At 41.3% G+C, this 5,157-nt stretch overlaps 1 pseudogene; it reads right to left on the bottom strand.

The window, feature by feature from the left end:
* Positions 67 to 545, bottom strand: Gm11808 (predicted gene 11808; annotated as a pseudogene).

The raw sequence follows: 5,157 nt of genomic DNA on the forward strand, positions 1-5,157 counted from the left end.
ATATATCATAAGAAAATCCAAGATGTAGCCTTGGATAAAGCAATTTTTTTTTTTTTTTTTTTTTTTTGGATGGAAGGGGACTTTATTTGGTCCCGGGGTCACATGCCAGGTATGACCACAGCTTTATTTGACCTTCTTCTTGGGGCGCAGGTTGTTGGTATGGCCGCACTTCTTCTTGCGGCAGTTGACTGCACGAGGGTGCAGGCGTGCGTAGCACTTGCGGCAGATCATCTTGTCACAGTTGTACTTCTGGGCAAGCTGACGAAGGGATGGCTCAATGATGCCACCGCGCAGACGCAGCACCAGGTGCAAGGTGGACTCTTTCTGGATGTTGTAGTCGGACAGGGTGCGGCCATCCTCCAGCTGTTTGCCCGCGAATATCAGCCTCTGCTGGTCAGGTGGGATGCCTTCCTTGTCTTGGATCTTGGCCTTGACATTCTCGATGGTGTCACTGGGCTCGACCTCAAGAGTGATGGTCTTGCCCGTCAGGGTCTTCACGAAGATCTGCATGTTGGCGTCTGCCGCTCGGCCGCCTCGTTGAAGAGTGGATAAAGCAATTTAAAGAGAATTTTCTTGGCTCTGGGCTTTTCACATACAAAAGCAGAGTGGTGCCTAAGAGAAGATGAGAGGTAGCGTCTCGCAAAGCCACCTGAACCAGCAGCATTCTTTTCCATGGACACTGTGATGAATTAGCATTGCTGTGCACACTCCTCGAAAATCTGCCTTAGGGAGGCTGCAGTGCCCATTTGGTGAGGACTCCTTCAACTCCACGTGCTCACCCTGACACGGGCTCTTCCCTTGGGGCTGGTTACCCAAGGGTATTTTTCCTTGTCTAGATTTTCTGCTTTCTTCCCTTTACAAGTCAGCCTGTGCACGTGGAGATAAAGGGGAGTTTAAGATGAAAGAGACCAGCCTTGGAATTTCAAGAATTTATTAGATGTATGAGTTTGGGTGAGCTTGAGTTGCTTTGAGTCTTCTTATCATTAAAGCAGATTCACAACATGATCTCATTGCATACAGAATCTATACAAACAAAAGAAAAGCAAAACAAGAATTGGCTGAAAGCATGACTTGAGTCTGGGAAAACAAAAGATTTCACAAAGTATCAGCTAGAAGAAATACATTTGAGTATTTATTGTATGGCACTATGCTGAATAATAATGTACATTTCAAAACAACTAAGAGTAAATTCCAAAATAATACAAAATGCTAAGTGAGATGAACTTAATCATTCTATACTATATACCTGTACCAGGACATCACACTGTACTTCATTAATACAATATGATTATGATATTTCAATTTAAAGCATAACAATAATGGGTCAGGCATAGTGGCATGCACCTTTAATCAGCAATTGAGAGGCAAAGGCAGCCTGGTCTATGTGATGGGTTCTAGGCAAGCCACAAGTTTGCAGTGAGATGCTGTCTCAAAACAAAATTATGATAGTTAAAAAAGAAAAGTCCCCCAACAAATCAACTTCAAACGATCATTTGATTGATGATACACCATGTCAATGTCATCTTGACAAGGATTTCAGAAAGCCAGTTCTCTGAATACATTCTTCTTAGTACAGTGGAGGGATCTTGAGAAAGTATCTCCTCTAACTCTCAGGGCACTGGTCTTGCTGTGCCCATAGGATGTGATGGCATCTTCTTTCTTGCTAGACTCATGAACCCACCAGGTAGATTGGTGATTCTCTATGCTTTTCTAGCTTGCATTGTGCTTCTGTGAACATCCTCTTTTGAGAGGCACCAGCCTTGCACTAGACCACCAGTGGTGGTAGCCATGTTCCCTCAATAAAGTGAACACTCTGGACTTTGCCTTGTGTCCTTCCTTTTACCCAAAATTATACCCAAACTAAGTAAATGTTTGTTTTTAATGAATAGCAGTCTAATCTTAGAAGTTGTGTTATCTATGGAGTTTTATTTAAATCAATTTAAAGATATTTACAAAAAATGCTTCAAAATTTAAAGGCAATATGAATAAAACGTTCTGTATTTTCTAGTATATTGAATTTTCATACATATTTTTTAAAAGTAGGACAATGCATAATAAAACATACTGTGGACATCTCAGGATCTGCAGTCATTTTACTCAGGACCATTTTTAAATGCTCTATTTGTTCAGCAGATGGCGCTCTTCTCCCACCTCTGAAGACTATTCACACTAAGGTGTAAAGAGTTGATTATTCATTGTGACTAAATCCTCTTTGGTTCTTAGTTACTTTATAGAACCACCATACGTGGCATGTAGAATATATTGTATGATTATATGATTAAACCTACATTTTCACCACAGGAAAGTTTAGTTTATTCCTGTGTTTGTAGAATTAATTCTTTCATTCACACCTTGCCAATTGCTCCATCTGCTAAGCCACTCTTCCGGCTAGTCAGTAATCACTCATTCAGCATCTAGAATATAATTGGGCTTTGATAAACTCAAAGAATGCAAAGATATGTCAGTTGTAGTCTTTGGCATAGTTTTTTAAAGTGAAAGACAGAATCCATGTAGAAATCAATATAATTGTATTGGGACAACTGTGCTTATTATATCACTAGAACACACATTGGGTGTGTGGGGAGACCCAAGAAAGTGGACAAACTATCTTGCAGGAGTATGGGAATTCCTTGGCATTAATTCTATTCAGGGTAAGTCTTGAGAGATAAAGGGAGTCCAGTAACCGTCAGGCTGGAGGTACATTCCAAGGATCCTAGGAAATGCATGGAGAGCTGAGGGAGGCACCTACGCCTGCCTCTCAGAGCAGCTGGACCAAAAACACTGCCTGTGGTCCTCCAACCTGCCTGACAGTAAATTCACCTCAGGACAATGGGAAAATGCCATCCCTGGATGTAATGGACAGCTTTTAAAATTTAATTAGATAGGAGATATTCAGAGTTATTTCTCTTCCTCCTGCTCCTCCTCCTCTCCCTCCTCCTTTTCAGGATTTAAAGAAGCATTCAAGTTAGGCTACATAGTTGCTGTTGTTGAGTTATGGCAAATGAGGCCTCAAATGTCCTCAGGGAGCCTCGGATGCTTTGGGAATCTTGTCCAGTCGGTGTGCTCTGAGACCCTTTCACAGTTGATTCTGATATCAACAATTGAGGTCTATTTTAATTTTCACACCTTCCAGGTGAGTGGGCAGTGATAAGAAAATAGACGCTTAGAAGCTCCAGACAGCAGCTGGATCAGCCTTACGGACCACGGTAATGGATGGGGCTTTGTCAGTCATAGTAAAGATCGTTTTCATGTTTGTTTTTTGTCTTTCTAGGATAAGCTGATACGTAGATTCGAGTTTAGCGGAGATGTAAACTAGGCCTGTGGCCGGTATCATAGAGGAGACAGGGAGTCAGGTTACAAGGTGAGGACCTGTAACTTTGTGGGTAAGATCCTGGGAACCTGAGCTACAGGGACGGCAGTGAAGACTCCAATGGGGTGCAAGACCTTGAAAATTTCAGAGGCATCTAGAATGCCAACGTGAAGGGGCTGGACATGTTGATAAGTGGTTAAAAGCATTTGTTCTTGCAAAGGTTCCGTTCCTATCATGGAATGGTGGCTTACAACGGGATGCACTTCCATACACACAGGCAGACACTCACATAAAATAAAAATAAGTAAAACAACATAGAATGAAAACATGTCAAACTCTGATGAAGGAGAACTCTGTGGACCCAACAATTAGAAAGAAATAAGCTGCCCCGTGATATATTAAGAGCTGGAAGAGGCTGAAGCCTGAAGTCTTTTCCTGTGGAAATTCTTCAGTTTCAACTAGTAAATCTCTCCCAAATATGACTGCTATCCCACTCTTCATTTTCTGGTATTCAAAACACATTTCCACCCCACAGGGAATAAATAAAGTACAACCAATAGTTCTCCACTCACTTGGTTTGAACAATTTTCCTGCTGTAGTGCAAAAGCCATATATGGTCAGTAGAAGGCATACTTTGAATTTGGTTTTCTTCTGGGGCAGTGCTATGCAGTATAATCCTTTCTAGGCAGTAGACACCACCACATGCAGCTCCTGGCCTTCCATGTGGCCACTAGGAGTCATGACAGTCATGGGGACTGTGCAGCTGAGCTGTGGTGTTTGCTAAGTGAGGCACAGTCAATGCATTTCTCATCACAACATTTTCAACTGATCCTGTGTCCTGTTTATGTTGACAAAAGTCCATTATAAGCTGAGGAGGATATGTCCTTCAGAAGTTTCTAGGTGAACATTCACACACATTCACACTCAAACAGACATGTACAGAGACATAGACATGCACGCACACACACACACACACACACACACACACACAGACAGACACACACACAGAGACAGAGAGACTGAGATAGACACACAGACACACGCATGCAAGAGAAGGGCCTCAGCAATGATAAGAGGGAAGAATCCTCAGTTTACACTGTGGTCTAACTAGATCTTGTCTCCTCCTAAACTCATGTTAAAATTTAATCTCCATTATGAGATATTAAGAAATGAAACTAGGTGAGAGAGACATCACAGTGGTGATTAGAACCCTGCTCTTGAGGAGAGATTAACCCATTAATACAATCAATGGATTAATCAGTCACTGGGTTATATAAAGAATGAGTCTGCTATAGCAACAAAACAAAGCAGTAACAATTGATAGAAAGTGTGTCTGCTCTGAGGCTAGCTGGTTCAGTCTCTCATGCTCAGATTCCTCCACAGTCAGTCTTATTGCCTTTCCCATCTTTTCTGCTCTTTGGGACATTCTACTATCTTTATTTTACTAGATAGCAACATCTCAGTAACATCACTTTTTCCTTCACCTTGAGCCTATAGAAGATACTACTGAAACGTTTGTTGATGCTTCTTGCAAGGACATCTGTTACTGCCTTATTACACTAAATTTCCATTGGACTTTCCCAAGAGGAATGGTCAGCCAAGGACTCTTAACCATTCTATTGAGCTCTTTTATTTGGTCTCATGAAAAATTTTAGCATTTCTTTTTTTTTTTTTTTTTTTTTTGGTTACTGTGGCCAGCTTAACTCTATGTTGAACTTAGAACTACCTTTTTGGGCCCTTGAATGGGGGCCAAACATTGAGTGTACTATAGGGGAAATTTCTATAAGTTTCTGATGTCTCCACTCTCAACCCCTTATTCTTTTTTTTTTTTTTTTTTTTTTTGGTTT

Source organism: Mus musculus, chromosome 4, assembly GCF_000001635.26.
Source record: "Mus musculus strain C57BL/6J chromosome 4, GRCm38.p6 C57BL/6J".
NCBI lineage: Eukaryota > Metazoa > Chordata > Mammalia > Rodentia > Muridae > Mus > Mus musculus.